At 45.1% G+C, this 11,721-nt stretch overlaps 1 long non-coding RNA gene across 1 annotated transcript; it reads left to right on the top strand.

The window, feature by feature from the left end:
* The first annotated feature begins 2,612 nt into the window (after positions 1-2,612).
* On the top strand, positions 2,613-10,919 carry LOC117202635 (uncharacterized). The gene is made up of 3 exons (XR_004485122.2): positions 2,613-2,708; positions 8,399-8,485; positions 10,142-10,919. It is a non-coding gene; the product is annotated as an uncharacterized LOC117202635 (long non-coding RNA).
* Positions 10,920-11,721: the final 802 nt, after the last annotated feature.

The following is an 11,721-nucleotide window of genomic DNA, read 5'->3' as shown; positions in this document are numbered from 1 at the left end:
CTCTGCATGGAGGCTAAAGCTGGAAACTCCTCCCATCAGTCATGGCGCTAGCTTATGACCAGCTCTACAGCAGAGGGAGGAACTTGAACAAGAGCTGGTGACTTGGTCACTGAGGGTACAGACCAGCAAGAGACTTCAAGGTCTGGGAAGAGTCAGGAGGCCAGGGTGTCAACATGCCAGGCAAGTTTAGGCAAGGCTCTTCTCCTCTTGAGTCCTTGGTTCCAGCCATCTGTCAAGAGGACGCTGAGCTGAATGACTTCTCGATTTCTTCCTGGCTCTAACATTTGAAAAACATGTGCATTTCCTTTCTCTGAGCAGCTGGGGCAGTTTCCTGAAAGGGTGTGTGTGTGTGTGTGTGTGTGTGTGTGTGTAAGGGCAGTTATATGTAGGGGCAATGTCCCCAGTCCAAGACTGGCTGGGCATTAAGGTTTGACCGCCATGAGCCTGCGTGTATCCTAGGCCAAGCCAGTGCAGATGAGTTGTGACTTATCAGGGCAGAATTTGCACTGGCACTGGGGCTGTTTCTGTCTTGACTATTCTGTTTTGTCCTGAAACAATGCACTTTGGGTCACCCGAGGAGAGAATGAGAGAAAGAGAGGTTGGGAAAGATTTTGGAGTGAAATGGAAAGAGCTTCAGGGAAATAGAGGCCCAGAAGTGGACACCAGCTGTGGCTGACTGTGCAGCCTCCTTGCCTGCTTACAAGCCAGTGCCACAGGGCCAGGCATTCTTCCGTAGTCGAACTCAGTTCTGGGAACAAGGCTAGGCCACTGAGGACTCCACAAGAATGCTCCACCTGGGACAAGCCAGCCCCTCATTGATCCTGAGTTGTCCTGTGTAGTCTCAGCTATACTGTAGCATATAAAATAGTGATTAACATTGGGTCCTTCTTTGACACTACAGCTTGTTCTGCAATCCTTTAGCCCAAAAGGGAATGGCTGGCAGGGAGCCCATCCATGGGGCCTTGCTGACCACTCCACCCACGCAGCTTTCAGTGGTGCCCTGGTGAACAGAAGCTGTAGCAAGAGACTATGGTGTGTGCATGTGTGTCAGGAGTGGGTGGGCAGCTCCCAGCATTCGGTGAGAGGCCACTGGTTCTGCGGTCACCTCTGCAGCAAGACATCATCCTCTAGACCCAGCTCCTGCCTTAAAGCACAGGCCACCCAACTCTCCCGAGCTGCACAGGGGTCATCGGGGGACTAAGGCTCTCTCTCCCAGTGCTCTGCAGGGTTTCAGGATACGTTCAGTTGGGACAGGGCCGGTGGCCGGGCAAGAGCTCCAGTGCAGTTAGGGGCTGGGCATTGATCAAGCAACCACTTCACAGGGTTGGTTTCCTTTTGAACCAGGATTTCGTCTTAGTTTGGGCTGCTATAACAAAGTACCAAAGCGCCATTGTTATAAAACAATGGAAATTTATTTCTCACAGTTCCTGAGGCTGGATGTCTGGGATCAGGGTGCCAGCATGGCTGAGTTCTGGTGAGAGTTCTCTTCTGGGTTCTCATCACTGCTGCCTTCTCCTTGTGTCCTCACAAGGTGGAAAGAGGGCAAAATAGCCCTCTGGGGTCCCTTTCATAATGGCACTAATCCTTTCCTGAGGGCTCCATCCTCATGACTTAAGCACCTCACAAAGGCCTCACTTCCTAATATCATCACACTGGGGGTTAATCTTCAACATGTGAATTTTGGGGGGTCATTGCACGTCTCTTGGGGTATGAGGAGAAACCACTGGCCCTGTGGTCATCTGTGCAATTGGCATTAGCCATGGAGCAAGGCTGTGGGTTGGGAGCTGGGGAGGATTTCCGAGGCCAAGAGAATGCGGAGGTGAGCTGTGAGGGAGGTCTCCCAGGGAACGAGCCCAGGCTCCTGCTGACGGAGCAGTGATCATCCTGTAGTCTCCAGAACATTCGGTCCCCAGGGCAGCCTCTCTGTCTACATCATTTCAAGCAGGACCAGGACTCAGAGCTGTGATGACTTCTTCAGATTTCAAGCCTGTTGCTTCAGAGGAAGGGGAGGGGCACCTAACAGAGCAGACTTCTCCACTGGAGACAGGTCTATGCTCAGGGCATAGGTGCTTGGACAGTTCAGCGATTCTTCCTCCATGAAGCTCTTCTTGACTCCCCCGGTCCGGCCAGAGCGGTCCTTCCCTGACACTCCGCTTTTGCCCTGCACTATCCCAGTGCAGCGTGATAGCTGTAAGTTCATCTTCATGGGAGCTCCCCAGGGCAGAGCCCCGCCTGTTCACTCCTTATTCACTGTTGTGTTCATGGTGCGGCTCAGATTCCGAGTTCTGTTAAAGATTGTGGAATGGATGGTGGGAAGGTCATCAGCAGCTCTCTGCTTAGGCCTCCAAGAAGACCCTTTCTTGGTGATTCACCCCTTCTCCCAGGCCCTGTGGGAAGGAGGGGCTCTGCCCTAAGCTCAGAGAACCACTCCTTGCAAAGGAAGAAGAGGATGGTTGCACACTCAGCAGTTCTGGAAGGGCACTTGGGGCTGACAGCTGCCTGGTTGACTCATGAAAGCGGCACCCGTGATGGGTGAGGTCTTTAGCAGCCCAGTGCTCCACCCAGGATTGGAAGACGAATCACGTGCTCCCTCTTTACCTTCCTCCCAGGCCCCTGAATGGAGCCCCGTCTGCTTTCCTGCAGCCGCCCCATGCAAGCAGAGATGAAGCTGCTGTCTGGCAGCAGAGATCTTCTTCGCCATGAGGCAGGTAGAGAAACAGCTTGCTTCCCAAGGAGAAAGTGGAGCTTTGTAGGCACACAAGGGTAAATACTGAGTGTAGTATGCTGCTGATTAGCTGCACAAAGGCCATTAGCATTAATGAGATCTGTCTCTGTGACTGATTCCCTCTTCACTGAGCAGGCAGCATCACTTCTCTGGGCCAGGCTTCCTGGCTCCGTGTTCTGCTGCTGCTGTGAGTCTGTGTGATACTTTCCTCTTGAATAAAAGACAGCTAGAATCACAAAGAAGCCCTTTCTCTTTCAACCTTGCTTTGGAACAAAAGCAGAAACTTCAGGTTAAAGATACACTTAAAAGATTGAAAATGTTTCCCATTCTCAGCCCTAATCATATCCCCTCCTCCTGACTTTGGAGTACTAGGCTAGAAAGTCAAAGAGTAGAAAAGAGGGATGATCATCACCAAGGTTTTGTTTTGTTTTGTTTTCTTTGAGCACTTAATATGTACCAAGCAAGAGCCATACATTACCTAATTTAAACCTCACAATAACCACATGAGGTAGATTCTATGATGATCCTCATTTTGCAACTGAGGCGGTGAGGCTCAGAGCAGATAAGGAATAAGTAACTTGCTCACATTTCCACAGTTAAAAAATGGAAGAGCCAGAATGATTCAGTCATGCCGGAATCCAGAGCTCATGATCTTGACCACAGCACTGCACTCTCTTGAAAAGGATTCTGGGAAGGACTGTAATGAACAGTCTTGCCTCTTTAGAAGTAGGGGAGGAGAATTAAATAAACCAAAGTACTTGGTTATTGTTTATTACTACAGTTATTTATGTACAGTTTATTTAATGTCTATTATGGTCTTGGTGTGGGGGATGTAATATGTCATCCTTGTTCCCATGGAGACTATCATTAAGCGGTAATACAATGGAAACATGACTATATTAAGAGGTAGCATGATCAATGGCTAGATAGGTACTGTGTATTACAAGGGTACGAATTAGGGCCCTTAATTGTATATGTGAGGGCATGGGAACGGTGAAGTCATATTTTAATCTGTTCTTTCCAATTTTATTGAGATATAATTGACAAGTAATATTGTGTAAGTTTAAGGTGTACAACACGTTGATTTGATACACTTACATATTATAAAATGAGTAGCACCATAGCATTAGCTAACGCCTCCATCCCATCACATAAGTACCATTTTTTTGTGTGTGATGAGACATTTACGATCTCTCTTAGCAATTTTTAAGTATATAATACAGTATTATTAGCTATAACCACCATGCTGTACATTAGATCCCCAGAACTTGTTGATCTTACAATTGGAAGTTTATACCCTTTGACTAGTATCTCCCCATTTCTCCCATTCCCCAGCCCCAGGTTACTGCCAATCTACTGTTTCTATGATTTCAGCTTTTTTTAGATTCCACATGTAAGTGATTACATATAGTGTTTATCTGTCTCTGTCTGACTTCTTTCACTTAGCATAATGCCCTTGTTTCATCCAAGTTGTCTCAAATGGCAGTATTTCCTTTCTCATGGCTGAATAATATCCCATGTGTTCTCTCTCTCTCTCTTTGATATCTGAAGATTATATATATATATATATATATATATATATAAAATCTTCTTTATCCATTCATCTTTATTCATTCATCTGTTGTTGGAAACAGACACTTAAGTTGTTTTTATTTCTTGGCCTTTGTGAATAATGCTGCAATGAACATGGAGGTGCAGATATCACTTTGAGATCCGGTTTTCATTTCCTTCCGATAGATACCCAGAAGTGGAATTTCTGGATCAAAGGTAGTTCTATTCTTAATCTTTTGAGGAACTTCCACACTATTTTTCATAGTGTCTGCACCAATTTACATTCCCACCAATAGTGCACAAGCATTCTCTTTTCTCCACATCCTTGTTAGCACTTATCTCTTGTCTTTTTGATAATAGCCATTCTAACACGTGTGAGGTGATATCTCATTGTGGTTTTGATTTGCATTTCCCTAATAATTAGCAATGTTGAGCACCTTTTCATGTACCTGTTGGCCATTTGTATGTCTTCTTTGGAAAAATTCTATTCAGGCCCTTTGCCCATTTTTATGTTGGGTTATTTGGTTTTTTGCTAATGAGTTGTATGAGTTCTTTATATATTTTGGATATTACCCCTTACTGAGTATGGGGTTTGCAAATATTTTCTCTCATAGTTTGCCTCTTCATTTTTAAAATTTTTTCCCTTGCTGTGAAGATTTTTAGTAGCCCTGTTTATTTATTTTTGCTTTTGTTGCTTCTTTTAATCTTTTTGAATCTCTTTTTAAAAACATCTTTAACATTTGGAGAAGTGAACTGTAGTGGATAGAGAAGGCTTCCTGGAAGAGGTTCTAGAGCTGAGCTGCAAAGAGTCTGTGTTAGACGAAAATAGCAGAGGAAGGACATTGCTGGTCAAGGTGTCACTTGGAGCACTGACATGGAGGTGAGGTACAGCAGAGTGTGTGAAGGGAGAACTATAAGTGTACTTGTGTTTGTACAGCGTGAAATTTGTAGCAGGTCGTAGTGAGGAATGAAGCTGGAAGGGGGGTCGAAGGTAGATCACAGAGGGCCCCGTAGGCAAGACAATTGAGTTTGGACTTTATCCTCAGCAAATGGGAGCCATTGTAGGACTTTCAAGCACAGTAATGTCATGGAAGATGAGACTGGCAAGGGCAAGAGTGGTAGCTGATGGTTCGATGGTAGCTAGATGCTATTTTAGTAACTTAGGCAAGAATGGTGGTGGCCTGAATGTGAACTATAGTAATAGGGATGGTGACTGGATACAAATTTGATAAACATCTAGCAGGTTGAATTGGCAAGTCTCAGTGGTTGACTAAATGCAAGGGGCTTGATGGAGAGAGAGGAGTCAGAGATAGCACTCAAATTTCTGCCTTAGGTAAAGAGTTGCTATTCTCTGAAATAGGAAACACAGAAAGTTTGGGGATGGGGCATGGTTCAGGTTGGGCCAGGTTGAGTGTGGTATGTCTAATAGACAGTCAGATGTGAGGTAGAGAGTCTAAGGGAGCCACGTGGAACATCCTGAGCTTGATACCAGCTGTGATCCTGAGGATGTCTGGGTTCACCCAAGGTGGATACTGGTGAGAGGGAGAGCTGATGTGTAGCACCTGAACACCACCCCACCTTCCCAACATTCTTGTCCAACTACGTCTTCAGAAAAGAATCAAGTTCCTGTGTGCTGTGCCTGGGCTCATCACTCTCATCCTCCCTGAGCCAGATCTTTGCAGTTCTTCTATATCCAAGTCTAGACCTTTGGGATTACACTGGGAAGATCCACTGGCAGCAGGATAACTCTAGAATTCCTTCCTGTATCTCATGGCTTGGAAATGACAAGGAATTGCTGAATCTGGTAATGATGCTGGTGGGCTGCCTACTGTCCTATCATCTCTACCCTCCCCAAGCATCTCAGCTCTTTCCCACTCTGCCTAGTTCTCTTCTTGTTGGGTCCATATTGCAGGGGAGGTAGAGTCCTACATGGGTTGCTTATCCCATAGGGAGTCCAGCTGGTTAAAGAGGGTTAGGCACAGCCTATCCTATGCATTGGAATTGACTTTGATAGTTCTTTCCTGTTTCTAGCACTAGCCCTTTTCTCCCATCCCACCTAATACCATCGATCTGGTCAAGAGTAGCCAGCGTTCCCCATTGTGGCTGTCCCTGAGCAAGACAGATTTTCATGAAATTACATTTCATCAAAACTTACCTGTTCCTTTTTTTCCTTTTCTTATATCACTTCTCTCTGCTTTCTAGACAGCTCTCCAATATGACAAAATCCTCATGATTATATCTGCGCCCAGCAGCAGCAGGCCAAGTAGGAAGAGAACAGCAGAAGGGTTGCTGAGAGGTACAAGGAAGCAGTACCATGAATTAAGTCTAAAGGTCAGCTAAGGCTACAAACAGAGAGATGAATAGCAGGTTAATAGTTGGGAGAATCAAGAGCAGGGCGGACCAGAATTAAATAGAAAACGTGTGGTGATGAACTGAGACCAACCCCTACCTACTTCTATCAGGAAAGAGATTTGAGGGTCGGAAGGAGTCTAATAGGAGCTGGTATCTGCCATCCCAGATGGCTCAGGCCCAGCCACTCACAGCTAATGTGATGGCTTTTACAATGTAAGCCAGGCTCAGAAAGGAGTCAAAAGCTGCTTAGCTCAGTAATTCAGGGGTAATTTTTCTGCAAAGAGCAAGGTCAAAGACACATTAAAGGGAAGGCTCTGCTTTTCTTAGGTGAGGTCAGACTGAGGGGAAAAATGGCACTCATGTTAGTGTTTTTGCTTCGAAGGTGACTAATAAGGAACAGCAGACTGAAATTAGAGCATTCACTCCTTCCATTCCTCTTGAAACTAGAGAAAATCCTTTATTAGCATTCTATTAAACTAAAGGCTCTGAGTTAGCAAGACACAAGGGGAAAAGGAGGAGCAGAGATCCTCCTACAGTGGGGCAGGGGTGGTTTTCAGAGAGAAGGGTATGGGATACAGTTTAGAGAGTTTGAATGAGGGGATACAAGGGATCATCTAAGTGGGACAGACTTCTGAAGGACTAGGCCTCCTTTCCTTGGGTGACAAAGAAGAATAAGCAAGATAGGAAGAGTCATAAACTAGTATCCTTCCTACATCATGCTAGGCTGAGAGATCTACCTGAGTTTTCAGCAAAAAAATTGAGAATATAGCAACTGTACCCCAGTATCTGTTATATCTGGAAAGACTGGTAAGGCAGGAAGTATGTAGGGAAATGACAAGGCTTCTTTCTGCATTGCACAACTCCAGGGGGTACCATACACACGGAATTCACTGTGAATGATTCCTTCTAGAATTTGGTGACCTATGGCAGCCTTGAGTAAGGGAGAGCACTTACTTCTTGTTCAGCTTGTGGGTGTGGTGGGCACCTGTTGGTATTGTCTGCAGCAATGTTTTTCCTTCTTTTGATAAAGAGTGCTGATTTGGGGCCGGGAGGTCTCTCCCTCCTTCCACTCCACCCTTCTGACTCCTGATTCCATGAAGTTTCATGAGATTGTCCATCAGGGGCTCAAGCTAGCCAAATCTCTCCTTAGAATCTGAATCATTAGTAGAAATACACTAGATCAGAAATTGTTGGAGCCGATGTATTTTTTATGGCAACAACCTGAGAAGATTGCTTATTACTTCTGTGGCCACTGCCAACACTTTGTGATACTTACAAAAGGTACACAGCAAAGGGAGTTGAGGCAGCTTTGAGCAAAGAAAAAGTCACCCTTTTTCCAGGCGGACAAAACCCTGTACAGAGAGACAAGTCTGATGATCAGAGAGCAGGTTAAATCCACTCTAATTTGCCCACACAGTTGGGTGCCCTGATTACTTTCATCCACATGTATCCCTGGAGTGGTCCTGTTTCCTGTCCTTCCTGAAGCCAAGTTGCTCGGATTTTCTGTGTATTCTGTAACTACCCTACACCCTTCAACTTAAGTTAGCCAAAGGAGGTTTCTGTTGCTTGCAATCAAAGAACACGAAAAGATGCATGGGCGGAAAATGGCAGAGACAGGGTTGGGGGCACCCCAGCTCCCACTGTGAATTACTTAGCTGAGGCAGCACTGGGTATTAGCAGTATTAAAGATATTTATGAAACACCAGTGGCCAAGACAATAATAGAGGCACAGAAGATTATAAAAGTCAATTCTCTAATTTTTTCTCATAGACTAACACATACCTCTTCAAGGCAGAAGAGGAGGGATGCTGACAACTTCCAGGCGACACATGGCCTCCGTACCAATTGAGAGGACAGGTAAGGGAGGGGATGTAAAGGAACTGTGCCAGGTGGTTCACGTCAGCCCAGATGATCTGAAATCTCCTAAGATACCTTCTTGCTCTAGACTATAATATTATTTATTTCCATTGTGAGATAGTCAGTTCCAATGGATCAATGAGTTTCCTGTTCTCCCATGACATATTTGTACTATATCAGGGCATTTTGTAAGCTCAATCTGCATTAATTCAGGAAAGTTTTTTCTTTTGTACACATTTCTCTGCTTTTAACACCCCTTCTTTCTTTTCTCTCTCCCTTTCCCCTTGATACTCAATGTAGCAGGAAGGACTGCATGCAGTATGTGGCTTCGGAAATGATCAAATCTAGATCTGAATACCAATTTGCAGTTTACTAGCTGTATGACCCTAGGAAAATGATGTATCCCTCTGAGTATTTTTTTTCATTTGGAAAGGCACATGATATGTGCAGTGGATACTTATTGTCTTTGCCACCTAATGTCTATTCCTCTTTCTTCTGCAACAGGAACCCAATATTCTCTTGAGAATCCCCTCCACTGACATACAGTCCCGGTATTTTGCAAGGGTAGGGGGCACAGATGTCATACTCTTTCTCTTCAGAGATGCACAAGTGATCCAGGCTCGTCCTGTTAGTAATGGGCATTGTTGTGGAATCTAAAAAAAATGGATACAAATGAAATTATTTACAAAACAGAAATAGACTCACTGAAATAGAAAGTAAACTTATGGTTACCAAAGGGGAAATGGGGGTGGAATAAATTAGGAGTTTGGGATTAACATATACACACTACTATATATAAAATATATAAACAACAAAGACCTACTGTATAGCACAGGGAACTATATTCAATATCTTGTAATAACCTATAATGAAAAATAATCTGAAAAAGAAGATATATATACACACATATATATACATATATATATGTATGTATATACATATATACATATGTATACATACATATATACATAGATATACATAGATATACATACATATGTATACACACACACACACACACATATATATATATATATATATATATATATATGGCTGAATCACTTTGTTGTACACCTCAAACTGGCACAACATTGTAAATCAACTATACTTCAATGAAAAATAAACAACTAAATAAAAGTATGGGCATTGTGTCTCCCAATACTGTGATTGGTTCATGGGTGATCACGTGACCAAATGTACACCAATAAATATCAGGCCCAGGACATGAATTTAAACTATTGAGAAAGAGAGATTTTAATTTCCTCTAGGCTTAAGTCTGGAGCTGCTGGGAGCTACCAAATAGACGAACGCTGTTTCAGAGTGATTCCCAACAGGAGAAATCAGAGCTGAGAGAGGAAGAGAAACTAAGTCCTGAGGACATAATTTTAGCTGTTCAGTCCAGAAGGGCCTGACACCTAAAAGCCCTGGATTTGGATTTTTTAGTTACTTAAATCAATATACCTCCCCCACCCTTTTTTTTGTTGTTGTTAGGCTGTTAGAGTTATATTTTCAGATACTTGCACCTGAAAGAGTTATGATACCATTTATTCTGAAACATTTTGATAAGGATTAGAATTTAAAAATGAACAATGTCTGGATATCATGACATAGTGACGTTGATTATTTTCATTGTTCTTATTGTTGCTGGTATTTTCACAGGTGCTCCAGGGTCCTCACCTCCTCCTTGTCCCCTCAACCAAACTGTCTGGAGAGATTCTACGGACAGGCATTTCTAGTGCTGGGACAGCACCGGGGCGGAGGAGGCTGGAGGCTCCTGTGCCCTTCTGCTATCACAGGGCTGACCTCCATATGGCAGGGAACAGAGTTCAGAAGCTGCTGCCTTGAAGTTTCTCTCTAGAGACCGCAAGCCTAAGAGACCACCAGAAGTCTGCCTCATATCCCTCCAGCCATTCCCCTTACCACATGCTGGACTGGGTAGCTGGGATTCTGGGATTGTGGGACTGGGGTGGGGGTGGAATTGAACTTTAAATAAGCAACATGCTAAGTCCATTTCTTTGGAGGAGGGCTGAGGCAGCAGGAATCCAAAGGGAGAATGGGAGGGGGAGGGGTGTCTCTTAGAGGTGTCACAGAGCATGCTGGGTCTCCTGACTGAGCAGGGCTGGCTCCTGCCCACAACCTTTAATGGCTATTTGATCCGCTCATTAGCAAGTATGAAATGTGGGGAGTCCAAAAAGGAAGAAGCAAAACAAAACAAAAGTCTGCAATGAATAAACTAACAGATGGTGACTCAGTTCAACGTGCATCCAATCCGCCCCACTACCAAGGACTTTGTTTGCCTAACAGTGGAGGCTGGGGATGGAGAAGGGTCCCTGCTGCAGAGGCTGATGGGAGGACCCCAGATCCCCTCCCCGACCCTGCCCCTATCTCTGTATGGGGACCAGATGGGTATTCTTGTTTTAAAGCTCCTTTCCCTTGGGTTGATCCTGAATTCATTCTCTGATCCAGAGAGCAAGGTCCTTGGGGGAAATGAGGCTGACATTGCGGGGAGGGGAGGGACTGTGGGGTGCAGCAGCAGAGGGGGATGAAAAGCCATGTGGAAGCTGAGGCACAAGGTCAGGGTGACGCTTCCCCTCCCATATACACACGCAGAATGAATCAGAAGGCGAGGTAGCTGGGGAGCTGGTACTCAGATAAAGTTCTGCCTGATTCCAAAGCCTTCATCCTTTCCACTACATTTCTTGCTTCCAAAGCCTGGACCACTGCCCCCGCCAGCCTTGCTCTTGCCACTGACTAGCTCTTTTGGTCATCATCAGTTGATTCGAATCTCTGAGCATTGAGATTCCTCATTTGATAAATGGGAACAAGAGCCAATGGACATGCCACCGTCGCTGTGAAGCACATACCAGTGTGTGAATGGGGAAGTTTCATGTAATCCTTGCAGTCTGTCCAGATTCTCGTTAGTGGCCATCACTCTTAGGGTCCAGGGTGTCACTGGCCTCCTCCCCGCTAGGGAGCCGACAGCTGGGCTATGTGTACAAAGAACAACCATCAAATGGGAAAAGAAGAACCACTCGATGAAACAGCATGTTTGTGCCAAACGTTGGCCAAGACTGACTGGGGACCGTGGCTCAGGCCAAATCTTGAAACTGTGTCCTGGGACACAGATCACACGTGCCCTGACCTACAGGGAGAGAGAGAAAGACACTAGACAGACCTCCATGTGTACTCGTCTGACCAGCCACAGGGCGTGGGGTGGAGGCCTGCCTCTGACTTCCAGA

Source organism: Orcinus orca, chromosome 8 (assembly GCF_937001465.1).
Source record: "Orcinus orca chromosome 8, mOrcOrc1.1, whole genome shotgun sequence".
Lineage (NCBI taxonomy): Eukaryota > Metazoa > Chordata > Mammalia > Artiodactyla > Delphinidae > Orcinus > Orcinus orca.
The sequence above is the reverse complement of the archived record's forward strand: the minus strand, read 5'-3'. Positions and strand labels throughout refer to the sequence as shown.